The 26,173-nt window shown below is 38.8% G+C and overlaps 1 long non-coding RNA gene across 1 annotated transcript; it reads right to left on the bottom strand.

The window, feature by feature from the left end:
* Positions 1 to 21,808: 21,808 nt before the first annotated feature.
* Positions 21,809 to 25,749, bottom strand: LOC144306049 (uncharacterized). The gene is made up of 5 exons (XR_013373080.1): positions 25,687 to 25,749; positions 24,774 to 24,994; positions 24,172 to 24,219; positions 23,189 to 23,286; positions 21,809 to 23,097 (listed from the first exon to the last, which is right to left on the bottom strand). It is a non-coding gene; the product is annotated as an uncharacterized LOC144306049 (long non-coding RNA).
* Positions 25,750 to 26,173: the final 424 nt, after the last annotated feature.

Here is a 26,173-nt window from a genome sequence, read left to right as displayed (position 1 = left end):
TTTCTTTCTTTCTTTCTTTCTTTCTTTCTTTCTTTCTTTCTTTGTTCTTTCTTTCTTTTTCTTCTCTTTCTTCTTTATTTCTTTCTTTCTTTCTTTTTCTTCTTTGTTTCTTTCTTTGTTTCTTTCTTTGTTTCTTTCTTTGTTTCTTTGTTTGTTTGTTTGTTTGTTTCTTTCTTTCTTTCTTTCTTTTCTTTCCTCTCTTTCTCTTTCTCACTGAGGTATAGATGAATGTAACATTATATTAGTTTCAGGCGTACAACACAATGATTCAATATTCGCACATAATATAAAACCATCACAATGAGTCTAGTTAATATCCATCACCATACACAGTGGCAAAACATTTTTTTCTTGTGATGAGGACTTTAGATCTACTGCCTTGGCAACTTTCAAAAATATGCAATATAGTATTACTAACTATAGACACCATGCTATACATTACATCCCCAGGACTTAATTATTTCATAACTGGAAATTCATACCTTTTGACCACCTTTCCGTGTGTTTCCCACCCTCTGCTTGTGGCAACCACCAGACTGCTGTCTATATCCATGTACCTGGTTTGTTGTTTAAATTCCACATATAAGTAAGATCATATAGTATTTGTCTTTCTCTGATTTATTTCACTTAGCACAAGGCCTTCCAGGTTCTTCCATGTTGTTGCAAACATCCAGATTTCATTTTTTATTAGAGCTGAATAATATTCTGTTATATATATATATCTCACATCTTCTTTACCCACTCTTTATCCATTGATGGACATTTAGGTTGATGCCATACCTTGGCTACTGAAAATATAAACACATGGGGTGCTTATATAATGAACACGCTTTTCAATTAGTGTTTTTATTTTCCTTGGATAAATACACAGAAGTGGAATTGCTGGATGATGCTTTCTGAGGAATCTTCATGCTCTTTTCCATAGTGACTATATCAATTTACATTCCCACCAGCATTCCCCGAGGGCTTCCTGTTCTCCACACCCGGGCCAGCATTTGTCAACTCCTGTCTTTTTGATACTAGCTATTCTGACAGGTGTGACGTGATATCTCATTGTGGTTTTGATTTGTATTTCCTTGATGATGAGTGATCTGGAGCGTCTTTTCATGTGCTTGTTGGCCACCTGGATGTCTTCTTCGGAAAAATGCCTACTCAGATCCTCTGCCCATTTTTTTAATTAGGTTGTGCGGTTTTTTGTTTTTTTATTTTTTTGCTCTTGAGTTGTATGAGTTCTTTGTGTATTTTGGATATGAACCCCTTATCAGACATACGATTTGCAGACATTTGCTCCCATTCAGTAGGTTGTCATTGACTTTGATGGTGATGTTCTGTGTTGTGCAGAAGTTTTTCAATTTGATGTAGTCTTACTTGCTTACTTTTGCTTTTGTTGTCTTTGCCTTTGACCAAAGTCAAAGAGCTCACTGCCTGTGTTTTCTTCTGAGAGTTTTATGGTTTCTGGTCTTACATGCAAGTCTTTAATCCATTTTGAGTCTTGTATGGCATAAGATAGTGGTCTAGGTTCATTCTTTTTCATGTGGCTGTTCAGTTTTCCCAACATTTATTGAAGATACTGTCCTTTCCCCATTGCATATTCTTGGCTTTATTGTCATAAATTAATTGACCATTTTGGGGTTAGTTAATTTCGGGGCTCTCTCCTCTGTTCCATTAATCTTCATATTTATAATGAATGCCAAAACCACACAATTTTTATTTCTATAGCTTTGTAATATAGTTAGTTAGCAATCAGGGAGCATGATGCCTCCAGCTTTGTTCTTTCTCAAGATTACTTTGGTGATTTGGGGTCCTTTGTGGTTCCACACACATTTTGGGATGTATTTCTGTGAAAAATGCCTTTGGAATTTTGATAAGGATTGCACTGAATCTGTAGATTGTTTTGGGTAGTATGGATATTTTAACAACACTAATTCTTCCAGTCTATGAATACAAATATCTTTCTATTTGTTTCTTCTTTGATTTCTTTCATTGATATCTTATCGTTCTCAGTGTACATTTCTCTCACCAGCAAGGGCTATTTTCTCCTACTTGGTACCTCTCTGAGGTGGTGCCAGCTTTTGGCTGGGGCTTGTTTCTTCCTGGGCTGTAGGGTGTTTCCAACAAGCTCCTAAGCAAGGAGCTGGGAGTGGATGCTGCCTTCAGCAGTAGAGGGACTAGGTGCATAAATTTAAAAAGCAGGTGTATCATTTGTTAAGTTTGGTATCAAGCCTTTGGGGAAAATTTAGAAAGAGAAGTAACCATATAGTGCATGCACACTTTAGAAAGCTCATTTTTTTTTATTTTTATTTTTAGAAAGCTCATTTAATCATTCAGTTAGCAAACACTGGTTGTATTAGGCTCCTCATAGATGTTGGGGTCACAGAAGTGAACAAAACAGATGGGGCTCTCCCTTGTGGAGCTGACATTCTGGTGGCAGAGGCAGGAAACATCATAAATAAGGACATTGGCAGGTATGTTAGGTGGGAAGAACTGAGGAAGAGGAAAAGTCGGGCTGGGTAGGAGGAATGGGAGTGGCAGAGGGGTGAGGGGACTGGATGAACTGTTAAATGCGATTCCAGAAAGGACTTACTGAAAAGGTGAGATTTAGCCAAGAGTTGAAGGAGGCGAGGAGCTAGACACTGAGATTGGGGTAGGAGGTGGAGCAGGCCCAGGTGCTCGGGGAGCAGCTAGTGCAGTGGGGGTGGAGGGAATCAGGAGAGAAGAAGGAGAGGAAGCCAGAGATGTTTGGGCATGGGGGAAGGAAGACAGATCATGTGGGGCCTTGGAGGCCACCATAAGGACTTCAGCTTTTGCTCTGGGAGAAAAGGGGAGCCCCTGGCAGGTTTGGGGTCAAGACAAGATCGGCCAGGAGAACTCATTCCAGTCCTGGCACTGCCAGGCACCTGCCATGACACTTGGACAAATCAGGTAAGATCTTTGGGGTGTATGTGCATTAGGGGTGAGATAAGATGGTTGGATTGGGGGTGTTTCGAAGGTCTACTGTAAATCCTTTGGTGTTAGATGCAGACCACACCAAGCAAACTCTTCACCGGGTTTTCTGTCTGCTGCAGAGCGTGCCATGGTTCCCTGGCTAACACTTCATTTTCCTCACTCTCCTTTCCCAGTTTGCGCCACAGGCAAACCCAGGTCCCCAGGTGCATCTGGAAGGGAGAGCCAGGGGCCCTGGAAGAGAGGGTGAATTCCTTGCCTCACCCATGGGAGCTGAGTAGAGCTCTCTCCAAGGCAATTACTTTTCCTGGCTGGGACCAACAGTAGAGCAGTTTCCCATGGTGAGGCACGCCCATGGTCTGCCCCCAACAACCCCTGCCGGGCTGGCAGGATTGCGACAGGCAGAGGAAACAAGAGACACGCCTGAACAGGTCCCTCTGGGAGGGTAGGGGGAGGCACAGGCAGTGTCCTTTCCTGGGCAGGGTGGCATTTTTGGGTGCAGCGTCAGTGAGAAGGCGGGGGCAGCCTGCGTGTCACCAGGAGTGCATCTGTTTTCCTCTGGGGGTATCAGAGACAAACATCTCAGCCAGGAGAGACCCTCCTTCCATGAGTGACGCCAGGAGCAGCTGCCCAAGACTCTTGATGCAGGATTATCAGAAGGGAGGAATCTCCCTCTTCTTGGCAGAGGGAGTATGAAAGGAAGAACAGAGGTGTTCAGAGCTCGCCCCCGCCCGCCCCACTACCTCCCTGCCCAGCTATGGCCTGCAATGGGCACAGGCCATCTCTGCCTTTGGTTCTGCATCCCTCCCGCCTCCAACAAACCCTCCCTTCCGCTTCTCCTCCATTGTCAGCTCGTAGGGAGCCCTCCATTAGCCAGGCTTCCAGAGCTGGAAGTAAAAAAATATCATCCAGCCAATGGTTTTGAAACTCATGGCTCTCGCAGGCATGACTGCTAGGCCTGTAGGAGAAGACAGTCAAATTGCAGGGACAGATGAACTGTTGAGTTTGGATTAGCAGACCTATTGTTTTCCAAAAGCACAGGCCAACATTTCTGCAAGGGGCTTTTTTTTTTTTTCTTTAAAGATTTTATTTATTCATGAGAGACACAGAGAGAGAGGCAGAGGCACATGCAGAGGGGGAAGCAGGCTCCTGCAGGGAGCCCAATGTGGGACTCGATCCCAGGTCTCCAGGATCACGCCCTGGGCTGAAGGCGGCGCTAAACCACTCAGCCACGCGTGCTGCCCGGGGCTTTTTAAAAAAAAAATCAGGTTTATTGAGGCATCATTTACATGAAGTAAAATTGAACTTCTTAGGTGTAAAATTCAATGAATTTTTGCAAAGGTAAATCATCATGCAACTACCACCGCAGACAAAATATAGAATATTTCCATCACCCCAACAGTTCCCTCATGCCCCTTTGTATTCATTCAGTCCCTCTTCACCCCTGCCTCTGCCAGGAGTACTTTTCTGGAATTGTATGGAATCATATGTTTCCTTTTCTCTAAATGTCTTAGTATCTGCCTTCTTTCAGTTAACCTTATGTTTTTGAGAATTGTCCAAATTGTTGGATAAGTAAGTCTTCCTTTCATTGCTATGGAGGACCATCACTTCATTTCTTTTTAATCTTTTATCAAAGATATAATATATATAAGATATAATATATAATGTTTTATATATATATATATATATAAAACATAAAATTAGCCCTTTTAACCATTTTAAGGATACCATTCAGTGGTATAATTATATTCACATATTGTGCAACATTCACCACTATTCCAAAATATTTCTAAAACTTTTCCTCACCCCAAACAGAAACTCTGTACCCATTAGGTGATCACTCCTCATGGCCCTCATCATCTCAAACCCACACTCCATTTCTATGAATTTCCCTATTCTACATTTTATATAAGTGGAATACACAACACTTATTCTATTGTGTCTAGCTTATTTCCCTCAGCACAATGTCCTCATTCAAGTTGAAGCAGGTAGCCAAATGTCATTTTTTATGGCCAACTAATATTCCATTGTGTGTGTATATAGATCGCATTTTGTTGATCAGTTCATCAGTTGGTGGACATTTGGATCATTTCTACCTTTCAGCTATTATGAATAATGCTGCTGTGAACATTGTCATACAAGTATCTGTTTGAATTCTTCTTTTTAATTGCTTTTTAAAGTACATACATAGGAGTGGAACTGCCAGGTTATATCATGATTCTATGCGTAACTTTTGAGGAATTGCCAAATTTTGTCTGCAGTGGCTGCGCCATTTAATATTCCTCCCAGCAAAGCATGAGAGTTCCAATTTCCCCACATTCTTGCCAACCTTTTTAGTTTCTGTTAAAAAAAAAATATGGCCATTCTAGTAGATGCAAAGTGGTGTCTCATTCTCCTTTTAATTGCATCCTAGTGACTAATAGTGTTAAGCATGTTTTCATGTGCCTATTGGCCATCTGTGTATCTTCTTTGGAGAAACATTTGTTCAAGTCTTTTGCTCATTTCTGAATTGAGTTGCAGGGGTTCTTTATATATTCTGGATATTAAACCCTTTCCAGATGTCATTTGCAAATATTTTCTCCCTTTCTGTGGGTTGTTTTTTCATGCTCTTAATAGAATCCTTTGACATTCAAAAGTGTTTTTACTTTGATGAAGTTCAATATAATGTCCATGGTGAATAATATTTTTAAGATGCTGCTGAATTTGGTTTGATAGTATTTTGTGAAGAATTTTAGCATCTATATTAATAGGGGATATTGGGCTGCAGTTTTTTTTCCTTGTGATGTCTCTACCTAGCTTGGTAATGCTGACCTCATAGAATTAGTCAGTCAGCAAGTGTCCCTTGCTTTCATTTCTTGGGGATGAATTTGAGAAGTTTTGGTATTTATTCATTTTAAAATGTATGATAGAATTCACCAGTGAAGCCATCTGCTTTTTTTTTATTTGGATGTTTTTAATTACTGATTCCATCTCCTTACTAGTTTTAGGCTTACTTAAGCTTTCTATTTCTTCATGATTCATTTCTGGTAGGGCTTCTAGAAATTTCTTTCTTTTTTTTTTAAGATCTTATTTATTTATTTGGGAGAGAATGAGGGAGAGCACAAGAAGGAAGAGGGGCAGAGGAAGAGGGAGAAGCAGGGAGTTGGATAAAGGCTTGATCCCAGGGCCCTGGGATCAAGACCTGATCTGAAGGCAGACACTTTACTGACGGAACCACCCAGGTGCCCCGAAATTTATCTATTTCATCTGGTGAGAGTCCACTTAGTAGTTCATAATTGGCATGTTCTCACTGTGTCCTCCCATGGTGGAAGGGTTGAGGGAGCTCTCTGGGGTCTATTTTATAAGGTCTCTAAATTCATTCATGAAGGCTACATCTTCATGACCTAATTATCTTCCAAAGGCCATATCTGCTAATACCATCGCATTAGAGGTTAGGTTTCAAAGTATGAATTTTGGGGGCACAGTGAGTCTATGGCCCTTTTGGTTGGGAAGTTTAATACATTTATCTTTAAAGTAATCACTGACAAGAAAAGGACTTGCCCTCTGCCATTTAGTTGTTTCCTGTATGTTTTATATGCTTTCCCCCCTCAATTCCTCCATTACAGCCTTTTTTTGGTATTTAGCTTTTAATTTTTTCTAGTACACCATTTTGATTCCTTGTTCCCCCTTTTCTGTATATTTTTTGCTTATCTTCTTTATGGCTGCCTTGGGGATTACAATTAACATTTTAAACCTTGACAACTTTTGAGTAATACCAACTCAGTTTCAATAATTTACAAACACTTGCTCTTATGCATCTTTGTCCCTCCCCCCTTTATATTCTTATTGTCACCTATTATGTCTTTGTGCATTGTTTGCTCATTAACACAAATTTATAATTTTTAAGGCATTTGCCTTTTAAGTAATATAGAAAAAAAGAGAAGTTACAGGAAAAATGTAAAATAGCACTGATTTTTATATTTACCTGTGTAGTACAAGTGTTCTTTATTTCTTCACATGGCTTTGAATTACTGCCAAGAGTTATTTAACTGATCTGGTAACTAAAGCTTCCTTAGTTTTTGTTTGTGGGTTTCTTAATTTTCCTTCATTCTTGAAGGATGGTTTTGCCAGGTATGAAATTTCTGATTGACAGTATTTTTCTTTCAGCTTTTTTTTAATTTTTTTTTTTTATGATAGTCACAGAGAGAGAGAGAGAGAGAGAGAGAGAGAGAGAGAGAGAGGCAGAGACATAAGCAGAGGGAGAAGCAGGCCCCATGCACCGGGAGCCCGGTGTGGGATTCGATCCCGGATCTCCAGGATCACTCCCTGGGCCAAAGGCAGGCGCCAAACCACTGTGCCACCCAGGGATCCCTCAGCCTTTTTTAAAAAAAAGATTTTATTTATTCATGAGACAGAGAGAGAGAGAGAGAGAGGCTGAGGGAGAAGCAGGCTCCATGCAGGGAGCCTGATGTGGGACTCGATCCTGGGTCTCCAGGATCACACCCTGGGCTGAAGGTGGCGCTAAATGGCTAAGCCACCTGGGCTGCCCCTTTCAGCCCTCTTAAATACAAATAAATTTAAAAATAAATATATCATAAATAATATATAGTATATAAATAAATATACATATTATATACATAAATATATATAAAGGCACCTGGGTGGCTCAGTTGGTTAAGTGCCTCCCTTTGGCTCAGGTCATGATCCTGGAGTCCCAAGATTGAGCCCCACTGATCAATGGGGAGTCTGTTTCAACTTTCTCCTCAGCCCCTGCCCTTGCTTGTGCTCTTTCTCAAATAAATAAATAAATCTTAAATATATATATATATATATATGTATATATATATATATATATATATATATATATATATAATCTCAAAGTCTTCTGACTTCCATGGTTTTTGATGAGAAATCAACTATTACTCTTATTGAGGATCACTTAGATGTGATGAGTTGCTTACCCTTTGCTGATTTTGAGATTCTCTTTGTCTTCGTCTTTTGACAATTTGACTGTAGTATTTTTTGGTGTGAAGATTTTTGATCTCATCCTGCTTGTGGCCTGTTGAACCTCTTGAATGTGTAGATTTTTATGTCTTTCATCAAATTTGGGAAATTCTCAGCCATCATTTCTTCAAATTTCCCCCCTTCTCCTTCTAGGCTTTGATGATACAGATATTGGTATGTTTGATGGTGTCCCACAGCTTCTGCTCATTTTTATTTATTTTTTGAGCTCCTCGGAAGGGATAGTTTCAACTGCTTTATCTTCAAGTTCACTGGTTCTTTATTATGACTGACCAAATCTGCTGTTAAATTCTTTTTTTTTAAATTTTTATTTATTTATGATAGTCACAGAGAGAGAGAGAGGCAGAGACACAGGCAGAGGGAGAAGCAGGCTCCATGCACCGGGAGCCCGACGTGGGATTCGATCCCAGGTCTCCAGGATCGCGCCCTGGGCCAAAGGCAGGGGCCAAACTGCTGCGCCACCCAGGGATCCCCTGCTGTTAAATTCTTATAGTGAATTCTTGTTTCAGTTACTACTCTTTTCAGCTCCTGAGTCTCACTTGGTTCCTTTTTATAATATCCATCTCCTTGTTGACTTTCCCTACTTGTTCCCACATTGCTCTCTTAATCTTTAGTTTTTGATCCATGGCTTCCTTTAGCTCATTGAGTATAGTTACAAGGGTTGATTTAATGTCTTTGACTAGTAATTTTGATATCTGGGCTTCTTCGGGTATAGTTTCTATCAAATTCTTTTTTTCATTGAATGAGCTTTATATACTTTATATTTATATACTTTATAATTTTTTGTTGAGAAGTTGATATTTTGAGTGTGGTGACTCTGAAAATCAGTTTCTACTCCTCTTAGGATTGCTTTTGAGGCCTTGGCCCTCCATTTGTCCAGTGACTTTTCCATGCTATTTGCAATGACTGTATTTCTTATTGCATGTGGTCACTGGAGTTTCCATCCCATTATCTCTGTGGTCAGTCTGTGATATGATAGAAATTTCCTTACATGTCAAAGTTGAGTAGCCTATCCCTTTATCTGGCATCCTCTGGTTGCATGGGCATTGCTGCAGTTTTTTCCCTAGGTTATTCTTTATGTTAAGTTTTTATTTATTTTTAGTAACCTCTACATCCAGTGTGGGCTTGAACTCATAACCCCGAGAATATGTGACTCTTAAACAAGAGTTTAAACAGTAGTTAGTTTAAACAAGAGTCTTAAACAGTAGTTTCCTACTGAGCCAGCTGGGTGCCCCCTCCAGAGGTTATATTCTTTTGACAGAAATTAATAAAGACTGTAGTCACAAGTCAAGGGTATTTAGTATTTCCAAATATCCTTCCCGAAATATTTTTTTTATCAATTTAGACTCCCACCAGTAGATTATGAATACCCATTTTCCCATCTGGCAAATCTTTGCCAAAAAATTAAAAACACTAGAATAGGTTAGTTGGTTAATAGTGCTGGGAACGTTTGCTCTTTATATAGTAAAGGTAAATTGGAGTTCCTACTTTATATATATAAGAAAGTAAGGATTCTACATGGAATAAATATCCAATAAAAAAGGTCTAACTACAAAGCTAATGAGAGAAAATTTAAAATACATTTTTGACATTGGGATGGAGGAAGGACTCCCAAAACACAACACATTAAGAGAGAAATAGAGTTATTTGAACACATTAAAATGAAATGAAAGATTTCTGTTCAACAAAGGAATAGGAAGCTGATAAACTAGAAGATATTTTCTATGACTAAAAGTAACAAAAAATTAATATCTGGCATATCAACCAGAAAAATATGGATACCCAAAGAAAACTAGGAAAAGCATATGCATAGGTAACACACAGAAAAGGAAACTTGACTCACCAATAGGTACAGATAGTTGACTTACGATGGAGTTACATTTCAATAAACCCATTGTAACTTGAAAATATAAATCAAAGATGCATTTAATGCACCTAACCTACTGAATATCATAGGCAGGCTCAGCCTACTTAAACATAGCCAGAACACTTACAGTAGCCTACACTTGGACAAAATCATCTAACACAGAACCTATTTTATAATAAAGTATTGAATCTCATGTAATTTATTGAAAATTCTACTAAAAGTGAAAAACAGAATGGCTCTAAGTGTATTGATTGTTGGCCCTTGTGGCTGACTGAGAGTTGCCCAGCATCTTGAAAGACTATCTTTACTATACTAGCATAGTAGTATATGGCACCATGGTCTCTATTGTTACATGATAATACATATGTAATTTTGTAACTATATATTACATGAAGCCATGTAATAATAAGTGCTGGTAGGATGGAAACCCTAATGCCCTTCTGGTAGAAGTATAAATTGGTGCAGACATTTTGGAGAGCTAGTTTTCTTGAATTTAAGTGTACATATACCTATATCAAGCATATACCAAGCAATTCCATAGTAGAAAAGCTCACACATGAGTACAGAGCAGAAGGAGACCTCAAGAGTAAGTTTATCACAGTGCCGATTATGGTAGCAAGGAACTAGAGATGTCTTAAGGGCCCATCTAGGGGAAACTAGTAGAGATAAAATGCTTTATATGTATATAATGGAATACTGTCTAGAATTTGGAAAAAATAGACTTGACATATATGTAATAATGTGGATATTTCTCAAAAATATAATGTTGAGCAAAAAAGGGAACAGAATAAGACAAAATGGGGTCTTGAAAGAACCAATAATGATAGCATTTCATAAAAGGAAGAGTATGATCTACTTAAACATGTGCACTTGAGAAAAATACATACCTACATACCTTGAGAAAAATATTATAGGAGAGTTTAAATGTTGAGTGTAAAAAAATAAAATAAAATAAAATAAAATGTAGAGTGTATGGGTGTGTGGTTGCAATAGCTAGACAGAAAATTTAGGGGAAAAAAAGAGGATTTTATGTCCTAGCAATTTAAATAATTTCAAATGGAGCATTTGACATCCACATGCTCAAATACCATTTTGCTGATTAACCATCAGGGAATTTCAACCAAATAAATTCCCATCTTAAAAGCATCTCACTGACTCTTAAATTTTTTAAAAGATTTTATTCTTTAAGTTATCTCCTTATCCAATGTGGGGTCAAACTCATAACCCTGAGACCAAGAGTTGCACAGCTGTATGTGCCACTGACTGAGCCAGTCAGTTGTCCCTAAAGCATCTCACTGATGTTTTATCTGCTTTCCCACAGTAGTTCATTCAACAATGACCCCCCCAGGGGACATATGTATGCTCCAACCCTCTGAAACCTATAAATTGGACCCCACTTGGAGAAAGGATCTTTGTATATGTAATTAAGCTAAGAATCTTGAGATGAGATCACCTGGCACTTCACGTGGGCCTCAATTCAATGACAAATGTCCTTATATAAAACACCCAGGAGAGAGACACAGAGGGAGAAAGAGAAGGTCACATAAAGACAGGCAGAGATAGATTGGAGTTATTGAGTCACAAGCCTAAGGAAAACTTGGAGTCTCCAGAAGCTGGACAAGGTGAGGAAGGAACCACCTCCCTGGAGTCTTTGGAAGAAACATAACCTTGCCAACTCCTTGATTCTTGGACTTCTGGCCTTCAGAACTGTGAGAACAAATATGTGTTATTGTAAGCCGCCAGGTTTGTGGTCATTCATTATGTGGTGATTTGTCCTAGGAAACTAAGACACGCATTGGGCTCATTTTCCCTTTATAGCGTCTCAGCTCTCCCTGTAGGAGAGCAAAACCAGCTTCCTCTCATGGTCCTAAGCACAATGATTTTTTTTTTTTTTTTTTTTTTTTTTTTATTTATGATAGTCACAGATAGAGAGAGAGAGGCAGAGACACAGGCAGAGGGAGAAGCAGGCTCCATGCACCGGGAGCCCGACGTGGGATTCGATCCCGGGTCTCCAGGATCGCGCCCTGGGCCAAAGGCAGGCACCAAACCGCTGCGCCACCCAGGGATCCCCACAATGATTTTTTATTTGCTGTGTTTCCAGGGTCTCATCCTCCACCTGTGCTCCGCAAAAGCAGAGCCTGAAGGTGATAGAAGGACATGGCGTTCATTTAAATTGAATCACATACTGAAATGTCACACTCTGTTTATTAGTAAAGTGAATTAGTCAAAAAGAAAGTCTTAGTTTGGTGGGAATAAGCATATAACCTGTAACGTAAATCTCCCTTTTATCGAAGAAAAAGCAGGATTTAGGCTCAGCTCTGAGAGCGGGCAATAGGATCCGGTGAGATACTAATAACATTGGGCTTCACTGAATTTATTTTCATGCTTGGCTATCTTCTATTTATTGTAAGCAATGCCAATTTTTCTTTTAGGCCTATAACAGCAACTTTCCTTTATAAGCAAATGAATCTAAATTGAGTCGTGAGTGATTTTAAAGAAACATATTAAGTAAATACCGGTAGAGATAATATAGAGATATGGAAAAGTCTGTGAAGGTGGGAAATACTCTATTACCCCTGGAAGCTTATCAAAGTATTTTTTCCTAAGGGAAGTTCCCTCTCTAAGAAGAATTCCGATGGCAGTACTTTTCCATTTCTGAACTGATTTGATTCATCTCTTGGTTGAATGTGTTTCATTTTCATTTGTTTGCAAGAAGGGCTCATGGATATTATGTTCCCTGAGCTTTTTATGCTTCACATTGTCTCCTGGCTCTGATTCACAGTAACCTGTCTGGTGAAAAGTTCTTGTGTCCCATGTTCTTTTCCTCAGAGCCTTATGGACATTGTTTTACCGTCTTCTTGCATTAAATGCTGCCAGATTCTCAATGCTCATTGCCCTCTCCCACCTTGCCTCCCACCAGTATCAGTAAATTACTTTTTGTTCTTAGGTACACAAGACCTTTTCCTCTTACTTCATTTGAAGTATAGCAGATGCATTAAGACATGTCTCAGAGTTGAGCATTTTCTATCACTTTTCCCCAGAACCCAATGTATCTCTTTTAATTTCCTGACACAGTTCTTTCTTCCTTTCTAAAAATATTAGTAAATAATTTTCCTGTTTAATGTGTTGTAGTACTTCCTCTGGGGACACGAATAACCATATATTGGAACGTTCTCCTCTACAAATTTATCTTCCTCCTAACCACTTCAATTTTGTTTTTTTTCTGTGCATTTTCTGTGACTTATCCCAAGTTCTTCCAAATTGTGATGGATTTAGTATTTAGATATGTTAATTTTGTTTCTTGCTGTTCCAAAGTTGTTTATTAACTCCGTAATTGTTATTTTGCTCCTCGGTTTTTTTTTAAAGTTCTGTTATGACCATTTTTTCATCTCATTTCATTTTCTCATCTGATTACTTTGTCTCAAATAATTTATTTTCCTTATTTTTTTCTAAGTTCAAAACATTCAGTGTAGATTTTCCTGCTGTTTCTTGGGGCTATATTATCTTCTAGAATGGATCCTCTGTTACCCATTTACATTATGTTTCTTCCTTTCTATTTTTGCTTTAACATCTTGGCATAGTTGCCATGAATTTTATTCTTTCTTTTTCATGAATTTTATTCTTAAAAAGATGTAATATAAGCAGCCCTATCTGCACATCCCATTTGCCTGGATAGAGTGTGAATCAATTTTTCTCGGTGCTCATCTCTACATGTCTCAGTTCTTTGGTCTTTCTTCAATACTGTTTGTTTCTTTTCTTACAATATTTCTTATCTTTAGCAAGTTACTTAAACTTTGTCTCTCAATTTCAATAGTCTATAAAATGGGAATATTATTATAATAGTACTTTACAGGTTGAGCATTAAATGATCTAGAAGGTGCAAAGTGCTTGTCACAGTGCCCGGCATACACTAAGGACTAACATCCCAAGGGAGGGGGGCTTTCATCTCCCCGACTTCCAAATGTTGGGTGCCCATGCAAGCAAGAGGTCCTTAGGCTTCTTCTCTGCCTACACTCTCTTGATGACCTTATCCTCCATTGTCATGTTAATATCATTTACTAGTTGATGACTGTCAAATTTCAGACTTTAGCTTGGACCTCTTGCCTACCTTCTGGGCTTGTATTTCTTACACTTACTTAACATTTCCACTGAGCGTCCAATAGACATCTCAAAGTTAAGATGTGCAAAATCGACTTCCTGATCTCCAGTACCTTCCCTTCCCCGAACTCACTCCCTTGTAGTCTTCACCATCATTGTCAATGGTATCACCATCCTTTCATTTGCTCAGGACAAAAACATGGGAATCATCCTTGACTCGACTCTTTTTTTAATGTACCTCACAATCAACTCAATCTTTCAAAATAGAATCCAGAATCCTAACACTTCTCATCACCTCCACTACCCAACAACTGCCATCAATCACATGCATCATTGTAAATGCCTCCCAAATGGAGCCTCTACTGCTCAACTCTCACCCCCTTCCGCAAGTCTATCCCCAATACAGCAGTGAGTGTGATCTCATTGACATCTAAATAGAAACTATATTCGTCTTCTCTTGAAATACTTCCAATGGCATTTCATGTCACTGGAACAAAGATAAAGCTGGAGTCTTTACAAGATCCTGTATGATCTAACCCTAGCCACCTCACTGAGGAATAACATGTACAATAAATGTGCTCTTTTGCATATATTGAAATGATCATACGGTTTTAAAAAATCTATCAATACAGTAAATTATATTGATTCATTTTCAAATGTTAACCTAACTCTGCATTCCTGGTTTAAACTCCACATGATCATTATCTATTTTTTTTCATTATCTATTTTATTTATTTGTGAATTCTACTTCCCAAAATGCTATTCTTCATTTTCTAGTTTATTAAGATAGCAGCTGAGATAATTAGAGATCTTTGTTTTCTAATGTAGGCATTTAGTACTAATTATTTCCCGCCAAGTACTGCTTTAGCTGCCCTCTACTCATATTGTTTTTTTCACTTTCACCCAATGTTTTCTAATTTCCTTTTTGATCTATTTTACCCCACAGATTATTTAGGAGTCCATTAGTTAGTTTCCACATTTGGGGATTTTCCAGAGAACTTTGTTATTGACTTTGAATTTAATTCCACTGTAGTCAGAAAATTGTGACTTGAGTCCTTTTAAGTATATCAATGGCCCACTATATTATACATCAGGGTAAATGTCAACAAGAACATATGCTTCAGAATTGTCAGATGGTGTGTTCTATAAATGTTTAGGACAGCTTAGTTGAAAGTGTTGTCAAAACTATTCTTACTCATCTCCTGGCTACTTCTTCCATCAATTTTTGAGAGAGGCACTGAAATCTTCAAGTACAATTGTAAACTTTTTTATTGCTCTTGAAATTCAATCAGTTTTTTCTTCACATTTAAAGCTTTGTTATTAGGGGAATAAACATTTAGGATTTGATGTAATCTTTATAAATCTTTGCCATTGTGAAATGACTTTCATTATCCTGGTACCATTCTTTGCTCTGAAATCAATTTTGTCTGATATTAATGTACTCACTTCAACTTTACTTTCGTTAGTGTTAGTATGGTGTATCTTTTGTAATTTATTTACTTTTGACTTATTTGTGTCTTTATGTTTAAAGTAGGTTTCTTGCAGGCAGTGTATAGTTGGGTCTTCCTTTTTAATCCAATATGACAATCTTCTAACTGAATTGTTTGGACAAATTACACCTAATATATTTATTTACTTGGCTGGGCTTAACTCTATAATATTGCTATTTGTTTTTTATTTACCCATCTGTTCCTTCTTTCTTTTTTTTCCCCCTTATTTTCTGTCTTCTTATGAACTACTTTTCAGGATTACACCTTATTTTCTTTGTTGACTATCAGCTTCAACTCTCTGGTATTATTTAATTTCCAAATTATCAGCAACTATATATTCAAGGTTCTACCTTTTAAAAAATTCTCTCCTTTTTTAAAAGATTTTATTTATTTATCCATGAGAGACACAGAGAGCGGCAGAGACACAGGCAGAGGGAGAAACAGGCTCCCTGGAAGGAGCCTGATGTAGGACTTGATCCTAGGACCCTGGGACCACGAACTAAGCTGAAGGCAGATGCTCAACCACTGAGCCATCAGGTGTCCCTAATTCTTTCCTTCTGGGGCTCATCCACCAACTGTGGGTCTTCAGAAGTGTTTATTACTGGCCAGCATCATTAAATACATTGTTTAGTTCAGCTGACATTTTAAAATTAAGGCTTCCTCAGTAAAAGAAGTTGTACGTTGTCTTAAATTCTGGCACAAGCTCCTTACCTCATAGTGGACTGATCCTTTGTGCAGTACTGTTCTAGATATTGTAGAAATAAGCACAGGGGCAGTTCTGTCTTGGCAAGGCCAGAAAAGCCAGTAAAGCTGGTGTGACACAGACTGAGCCTCAAGATGACTGGCTGTTCATCAGCTGGATGAACAGGAAAGAACATTTTGGGTGTTACAAGCCTGTTGAGGGCACTTGTCCTCTTCATCTTGGTGGCTTCAGAACAGTCCCTGAGACATAATACATGCTGAATGAGTGCCTATAAAATTGAACTGAACATATACAGGTAAATAATGTCAGAAAAGGCCAGAGGAAGAGGGAAAGGTAGCTTAATGGAGGCTGGAAGTATAGGGTCAGAGATAATGAGAGAGAAATAGGAAAGAACCAGATGTGGAAGGCCTTGTCAGACATGTTATGAACTTCACACTTTCCCCTAAAACTTATATAAGGTTGTTTGAAGGGTTTCAAGTATGATATGACAAGATCCCTCAGAAGATCCCTCTGAGTACACTGTAATGGGTGGTTCAGAGTGGGCTACATTGCAAGCAGAGCAACTACATCACAAGCCCTCACAATAGTTCCTGGGGAATATGGTAGTAATCCGAGCAAAGACTGGCTTCTCACCAAGGGTGGTTCATTTCTGCCTGTAGGCATTGATTTGTTGAGAACTCTCATAACTCTGACCCCATAGAATACTCAAAGGTTTAGGTAGCGACCAGTAGCTTGCTCTCTCCTTCTGGACCCAGTGAGCCCCTGCCTAACTTGATCTGCATGTTTGTAATGAAGGAGTGAACAACTCATGGGGCCATAGAGGAAGAGGAGGAGATGGTGTCAGCTAACTATGCACTATTGACATTCCCTGCTCCCCAAAGAGTTTATGTTCACCCAAGACCTTGTTTCTGAACAAAATGAAAGACAGCCAATACTTGCCATTCTAAGAGCTCTTTCTGGACACAGAAGTCATACCCTGGGTCCCTACCCCATACCTCATCTCCCTCACATTCAACCTCCATAACACTTCAGAACGTAAATCTCCTTTACAGATTCCTTTCCTGCAAGCCTTGTTATTTCTGAAGCAGCAGCAGTGTGAGGGAAACAAGCATCTGATTCACAAAGTTTGCAAGAGACAAAAAGGGAAGAAGAGACAATACCAATGATAATAATAATAGAGAAAACACAACCAAGAGGAAAACTGCCTAATACTGACATACAACAGTCAATTAAATGTGTCATGTGTGTCTTTAACTTCAGCATAAGTGCAGATGGGGAAGCTATAGATGTATACAGGCTCATTTGCAATTCATTTTCTAGATGAACAACTGGCTCCTGGCCACATTTCCCTGTCCTAGATAACAAACAAATCTAAACTTCTCCAAAGGCTCAGTCTTTGCTATCTTATCCAGCATCTTGCTATCACTCCCCCCGCCCTCCCCCGGCCAATATCCAGGGATTTGAAAAAGAAAAAAAAAATGAAATGATTTGTTCACGTTGTCTTTTTTTAAAAAAAAAAAAAAAGATTTTTTTTATTTATTTGAGAGAGAGAGAGAGAAACAAGCAGGGGGAGCAGCAGGTAGAGGGAAAGGAAGAAGCAGGCTCCCCATAGAGCAGGGACAGGCTCACTCGCAGGACCCTGGGATCAATGACCTGAGCCCAAGACAGACGCTTAATCAACTGAGCCACCCAGGTGCCCCTATTCACTTTGTCTTGATCAATTTTCTTTTAATTCTATGGGAGAAAGGAATGAAAAAAAATCAATAGAGTTAGCTGAAGTTACATAATGAATAATGAGTGTCCAATTACAGGATATTTCCCTTTCTAAATAGATTTATTATTATCATTAAAAGCTATTAAATTTGATACTCTAGAGAGCAGTACTGTCCAATAGGAATCTAAAGTGAGCCATACTAATAGTTTAAAATTTTCTAGTAGTCTTATTTAAAAAGTAAAAAGAAACAGGAGAAATTAATTTTAATGCTATATTTTAACCTGATATATAAAAAGTATTATCATTTCAACATGCTATTAATATAAGAACTACTAATGACATATCTTAGATACTTTTTCATACTAATAGTCTAATATATCTGGTGTGTAGTTCATGTTTACAGGACATCTCAATTAGAACTAACCATAGTTCAAGGGCTCAGTAGACACATGTGACCAGAGGCTATCATATTAGAAAATGCAGCTCTAAAGATAATTGGGTAATTGGCTTCTCCAAAGGGTTCTAACTCAAAGCCTAAGGAACATGTATACTTGCTTTCCTATGACTTTTTTCAACAACTGAATGCATGGTTCTGGTGGGACAAAGGGCAGGGATAGGGTGAGAAGTAGAGGAAGGAGATACTGAGCTCAACTCATCCAATCTCTAGGGATGTCCTGGTGTCAACCTCAAACTACCTTGGCAAGAGCCTGCTGTCACAGATGCCACTAAGTCAAAGTCTAGAAAATGGAAACCTAGGGGCAGTGGGGCAGATGAGGCCCAACTCATAGTCCCACTAGTGGCTCTGTAGCACTTTTCTTAGCTAATTCCAGAACTTTCTAGTTTGTGTTTCCTGCTATTGGCCTATAATGATCCTCAAGAAGAATTAAGAGCCTCATAAAAGATGAGAGCTAAGAGAGGTTTTAGAGGTCCTTTGGTGTAATCTCCTCACTTTATAGTCAAGGGCAGCAAGATCCAGAATGTCAAGGACTTGCCAGAGGGGACATAACTGGCTAGAAGCATAGCCTCTCTTTACCTTGAGAAACTCAGGCTAGGATCTATTCCCATGCACTGGACAGATGCAAGAATGTGCTCAGCTGGAGCAATCCATCGCTATGTTCTTTAGGCCTTTGAGGGCCCAGTACATCCAGGAAAAGACAAGTATTGTAATTAGTGCAGGTTGGATTAAAGCACCTGGATGTCCTATGTGTTGAGAAACTCTCAGGATAAAAATCAAGTGTTGGGAACATTGATATATAGACCAGGAAAGATGGGCAAGTGCTAGGAGACAGAGGTACTAACGTGCTCCCCTCCTAGTGTCCCGCACTAATGACCAAAAGTCTGAATGGTTCAGATAAAAGACAAGTTGTCAGGCTTGTTAGAATAGCAGGACCCAAGGATATCCTGCCTATAAGAAATGTACTCAAATACAAACAAAATGTACTCAAATATAAAGAAAAAAATGTTACTGAAATCAAGATCCCAAAGAGATATCTGCACCCTTATGCTCCCTGCAGCATTATTCACAGTAGCCAAGACATGAAAGCAAACTAATGTCCGTGGAAGGAAGAATGGATAAAGAAAATGTAGTACACACCTACAATATACAGTATGCCTACAATAGCATTCAGCCTTAGAAAAGAAGGAAATCCTGTCATCTGTGACCACAGGGATGAAACTGGAGGACGTTATGCTAAGTGAAACAAGCCACACACTGAAGGGCACGATATCGTGCACATAAGGAATCTAAAATAATCAGACTCATAGGAGCAGAGACTACAATGAAGGGCACGATATCGTGCACATAAGGAATCTAAAATAATCAGACTCATAGGAGCAGAGACTACAATGGTGGTTGCCAGAGCCTGTGGGTGGAGGGGGGGGGGTGGAGGGAGGAGGAAGCAGGCCGGTAGTAGTCAAAGGGCATAAAGTCTCACTTATATAAGGTGAACAGCACCTAGAGACCTACTATACAGCACAGAGCCTACAGGTAATACTGTATACTTAGAATTTGCTTAGAGAGTAGATCTTAGGCTAAGTGTTTGTAAGAATACTGTAACACAGAATAACAATAATGATAATGATAATAATAATAATGTAGAGGGCAGGAGGAAACCTGGAAGTGATAGGTTTATGGCACAGACCAAGTTTCATAGGTATAAACTTCTGTCCAAAAGCATCAAGTCATATACATGAAATATATACAGCTTTTTATATGCCAGTCATAGCTCAATATAATGTTATTTTTAAAAAGGAGACACCTGAGTGGCTCAGTCAGTTGAGCGTCTGACTCTTGGTTTTGGCTCAGGTCAGGATCTCGGGGTCATGAGATCAAGCCCCGGCTAGGGCTCTGGGCTCAGGGAGGAGTCTGCTTAGGATTGATTCTCTCTCCCCCTCTCCTTCTACCCCTCCTCCTGCTCACTCACGCACACACTCTCTCTCTAAAATCAATAAATCAATCTTTAAAAAAAAATAAAAAAGGACGTTCAAACTAAAAGCCTGGAGAAATAGATCCCAGGCACACATTCCTCATGGGAGTGCTGGGCTGGTTATATTAATAACAGACGAAGTAGATTTCAGGACAAAGGACTATTACCAGAGATAAAAAGAGATGTTTCACAATTATAATGGTGCAAATTAGATTTTAAAAAGCATAATTCTAAATATCTATGCACCTCACGACAGAGTTTCAAGATCCATTTGGCAAAATCTGACAGACTGAAGAGAGAAATGGTAAATCCACAATTATGGTTGGGGGCTCTTCTCTCAGTGACAGAACAAGTAAACAGAAAATCACTGAGCATGTGGGAGCCCTGAGAGGGCTAGCCACGAACTTGACTGGATTGACATTTTTATTTTTTTATTTTTAATTTTTTTCGGATTGACATTTTTAAAACAATACATCCAACAGTGGCAGGATACACATCCTTTTTTTAGTACACATGGAATATTCACCAAGATCAATTATATGCTGGGCTATAAAACATTTCTTAATATATTTAAGAGGGCTGGAATTACACTATCTGAACACAGAATTGAAATTACAATTTGATAGTACAGAGGTATTTGAAAAATCCCCCAAATACCTGAAAATTAAACAGCATATTTCTAAAGAATCGATGGGCCCAAAGAAGAAATCACAGAAGAAATTAGAAAAAAATTTTTTAATTAAATGAAAATGAAAACATCACATAAAAGTCTGTGGGGATGTTACTAAAGCAGCACTTACAAAGAAATTTAGCTTTAAATACTTATATTAGAAAAGAAGACGTGAATGGACCTATGCTTCCATTTTAAAAGCAAGCAAAGAGCAAATTAAACTCAAAGGGAATAGAAGAAAGGAAACAATAGAAAGTGGAAGTTAAATGGGGCGCCTGACTGGCAGTCAGAAGAGCATGTAACTCCTGATCTTGGGGTCATGAGTACAAACCCCAATTGGGTGTAGGGAAAAAAAAAACCATTAAAAAAAAGTAGAAGTTAATGAAGTACAAAAAAAAAAAATCAAGTGAAACAAGGAGTGATTTGTTTGAAAAGATTAATAAATTGGTAAAATTATAAAATTGGTACACTTCTGGCTAGAATGGTAAAGAAAAGACATAAATAACCAATATTGGGAATGAAAGAGAGAATATCACAAAAGTACTAGAGATGATACAAGAATAGTGAGATATACTACAAATACTTTTATTGAGATAAATTTAATGACCTAATGACATTAACAAGTTCCTTAAAAAACACCAATCATCAAAATGGACACAAAAAGAAACAGAAAATCTGAATGACTCTGTAACTTTTTTTTTTAATTTTTATTTATTTATGATAGTCACACAGAGAGAGAGAGAGAGAGAGAGAGAGAGGGAGAGGCAGAGACACAGGCAGAGGGAGAAGCAGGCTCCATGCAGGGAGCCCGACGTGGGATTCGATCCCGGGTCTCCAGGATCGCGCCCTGGGCCAAAGGCAGGCGCTAAACCGCTGTGCCACCCAGGGATCCCGACTCTGTAACTTTTAAATAAGTTGAATGTGTCATTAAAAATCTTCCCGTAATGAAGACCCCAGGCCCACAAAATTTCATCTAAGAATTCAAACAAACGGTTACAGGAAAAATACTATGAATTCAACACAAATTTTACAGGAAATACAAAAGGTAGGGAACACCTTTCGCCTCATTTTAGTCTAATAAATTCAGAATCGCCCTGATACCAAAACCAAAGACAGTACAAGAAAACTGGAGCCGTATTCCTCATGAACATAAACTCAAAAATCCTTAACAAAATATTAGAAAATGAAATTCAGAAATATGTGAAAGGAATAATACATCATTTGCCTGTCCAGACCTCAGTTCCTCTACCTGTAAACCAAAAAGGTTAAGCCAGAATAGATTCTTTCTGAAGTCTTTTCTAAGTCTTGGATTTTATGATGTGTTCATCTCTTTTCTTTATTTCTTTATTGAGGTATAAACGACATACAACGTTATATTTGTTGCAGGTATACAACGTAATGCATGGATATTTGCAAATGAACACCACAATACATCTCGTTTACACCTGTCACTGTACAGAATTACAGAACCTTTTTTTCCCTAGAATCATCTCTTCTAAAGGGGTTTAGGGGCCCCTGGGTGGTACAGTGGGTTACGTGTCTGACTCTTGGTTTAGGCTCAGGTTATGATCTAAGGGTCGTGAGATCAAGCCTTGCTTCTGTTTCTGTCCTCAACGTAGAGTCTGCTTGAAATTCTGGCTCCCTCCCCCCCATGCTCTCTCTCTGTTTAAAATCAAATCAAATCAAATCAAATCAATCAATCAATCTTTAAAGGGGCTTAGAGTTGCTAAAACTTCAGCTTCTATCAGCCTTGGGGTAAAAGGCAAGTTTAAATGGCATCTAAGAAGGATTTAATACACAAACATATCTCATTTGACTGTGCTTCATTTTATTGCACTTTGCAGATACTGTGGGGTTTTTATGTTGTTTTGTTTTGACAAATTGTAGGTCTGCGGCAACTCTGCATCGAGAGGGTCTATCAGTGCCATTTTCCCAATAGCATTTGCTCTCTTCATGTCTCTGTGTCACATTTTGATAATTCTTGCAATATTCCCAACTTTTTCATCATCACTATATTTGTTATGGTGACCAGGGATCTTCGCTGTTGCTACTGTAATGGTTTGGGGGGCACCATAAATCACGCCCATGTCAGACAGTGAACTTAATCAACAAATGTTACGTTCAGACCGGCCCACCGAATGGCTATTCTTGCATCTCTGTCCCTCTCCTTGGCCTTCCTTATTTCCTGAGACAACGATATTGAAATTCAGCCAATTAGTAACCCTCTCATGGCCTCTAAGTGTTTGAGTGAAAAAAAAAAGTTATGTGTCTCTCACCTTAAATTGATACCTAGAAATGATTCAGTGTAGTGGGGAAAACATCTTAAAAGCCAAGACAGGCTGAAAGCTAGGCCTCTTGTGCCCCATAGTGCAAGCTATAGAGAAATGGTTCATGAAAGGAAAAGTCAGTCGACAGGTCAGACTTCATTGTTGTCTTATTTTAAGAATTTGCCATGCTCCTCCCTCCCCAAACCTCCAGCAACCACCGCCCTGCAGTGTCAGCAGCTACCAGCATTGAGGCAAGACCCTCCACCAGCAAAGAGATTACAACTCACAGTGAGCTCAGATGATGGTTGCATTTTTTAGCAATAAAGTATTTTTTAATTAAGGTATTTACATTGGTTTTTAGACATAATGGTCTTGCGCCCTTAAGAGACTGCAGTACAACGTAAACACAACTTTTATATGCACTGGGAAACAAAAAAATTATTTGACTCACTTTATGGCAATATTCTATTTATTGCCACGGTCTGGAACAGAACCAGCAGTATCTCTGAGGTATACTTGTAAAGTTACAAGGTGGTCCTGTCCCCCATTGACTCAAGTAGCAGGGATTTTTGGTCAGAAGAAGCAGAGTAAAGGATATTGGATGGGAGGGATGTGTTGGGGCTGGGTCCTTGTGCCACACTACATAAGTAATTCTGCACCCCTTCTAGAGTTCTCCTGGTGCTGAGACAGTACATATATTAGTTGGAACAGCCAGTGACTGCTCTACAGTGGGGCTCAACCTGGGTGGTACTCAACTTGAGAGCCAATTATATCCCGACAGAAGTCAAGGGCACCCCCCATAGAACTTATTCCACCAACACTTTGAAAATCAGGGGAGAAAGAAGCCATTTGTGGGGTCATACAAAGAACACACCAGAAGTTAAGTTTCCTATGTTCCAACACTGCACCTAAGTGTGAAATTCCAAAATAGGATCACAAACTGGAGCTATAAAAATATAATTGTTATGTTTGTGTTTAAATTGAGGACTTACAGAATTGCAGACAGGAAAAGGGTCATTTTCTTGCAACTGGTCGACCATCTAATATAAGGAAATGCCAAGTCCAGTGCAGAGTACCGTGGACGGTCATCGTAGGGCCCCGAATAGGGTTACCAGGCAAGGCAGTGCCAGGAGAAAGAAAGGAGAGGATCTTGACAAAGCTGGGAAACACCAGGCTGAGTTTCACCAGCTCCTTCATGAGCTTAATCCCAGGACCCAGAGATCATGACCTGAGCTGAAGGCAGATGCTTAACCCACTCAGCCACCCAAGTGTCCCGAGATAATCTTAATTTTTAAAGGATAGTATATTATATATAATTCTCTAGTTGTATGGAGCTAGTCATTTTCATCTAACCCTTTGTGCTGTATTTATAAAGCCTTGAGTAAAAGGCCCCCATCGGATATTCTGAGTCTTGGTCACATAGACCCCAAATCATTTATTGCAGTCAAGATTTTAGTGCTTTGAGAGGCACCTGGTTGGCTTAGTCAGTTTTCTCTTCATTTTTAAGTTTTCTCTTCATCTTTGGTGAGATTTTTTTCATCTTTGATGCCCTTTAAAATCACTACTAAATGTTTTAGTATCTCCTTTTACTTACCCTGTTTGGAACTTGGTATATTTCTTTAATCCAAGGTCTTATGTTTATCTTCAATACTGGGAAATCCTTAGCCATTATGGCCTTGAACATTCCCTCCCTCCCTTTGTTCTCTAAATCATGCTCTTGTATCTCTCCGTTTTGCTTTCTGGAATGCCTAATAGATGTGTATTTCACCTGTTCATCCTAGTCTCCAAATCCCAACTGTCCTTTTGTATTTCACTCTTAAAAAAAAATAAAAAGATTTATTTGAGATTGAGAGAGAGAGAGAGGGCATGACTGGGGCGGGGAGGGGCAGAGGGAGAGGGAGAAGCAGACTTCCTGCTGAGCAGGGAGCCCTGATGATGTGGGGCTGGATCCCAGGACCCCGGGATCATGACCTGAGCTGAAGGCAGACACTTAACTGACTGAGCACCCAGGTGCACTGTTGTATCTCCCTGCTGATCCCTATTCCATCTCTTATCTCTGTCTCTGTAATTTCAATTACCCTTCTGTTCTCCAGGCATCTTTAGCTGTGTCTCATTGACTATGGATTTTAAAAATCTCAGGCACACAGAATTAGATTGATGTTAATCCTTGGCTCATTACATACTGTCTTCATTTGTTAATACACGGCCCTCCTTGGCTTGTTGAGGTATGTATCTTTTCATTAATAACATATAAAAAAACCCCAAAGGCATTAAAATGTCAGCAATAACTTAAATCTACTTCCATCTACTTTTGTCCCAGTGCTTTTCCTCTCCTCCAAGGAAATCACCACCCTGAACCTTGTGCTTATTACTTCTCTACCTACAAGTTTTTAAAATCATATTTTAAGAATATATGGATTCCTAGAAAGCACATTATTCCTTTTTTTTAAAAAAGGGTGTAACTTTATAAAAATGGTTCTATGCTAAAATTGTCTTCTGGGACTTACTTTGTCACAATTGTGTTGTTGAGATTCATGCGTACTGCTGCATGTAGCTTCATTTGTTTTGACTGCACCATAATGTCCCATTGTGTCATCAGGTGATTATGTCATAGTTTATTTATCCACTCTTTGGTCAACAAGCATTTGGGCTGTTTCCAGGTTTTTGCTATTACAAACAGCACTATGGTAAACATCACCGTTCACATCTCTTGCATTTCTCCTGCTTATGTTCCAAGAAATGGAATTACTGAGACATAAAATATGGGAATGCTCAGCTTTCAAGATAATGGCACAGTCTTTCCTATGTGATTGTACCAAACAAATCTACTTTTTAACCTGTCCATTGAGTTTTTTTTTTTTAGTTTTCAGGGACCGTATTTTTCACTTGTAAAAGTATCATGTAGTTCTTTATTGAATTTATCTTTATGTTTCCAAACTGTTTTCTGCTGTGATTATAGCCTCCATTTCTTCATTGATCTATCTCATCAGTTTA

This window comes from Canis aureus, chromosome 3, assembly GCF_053574225.1.
Source record: "Canis aureus isolate CA01 chromosome 3, VMU_Caureus_v.1.0, whole genome shotgun sequence".
Classification (NCBI taxonomy): Eukaryota; Metazoa; Chordata; class Mammalia; order Carnivora; family Canidae; genus Canis; species Canis aureus.
Note: the sequence above shows the minus strand (reverse complement) of the source record. Positions and strands in the feature narration are given on the sequence as shown.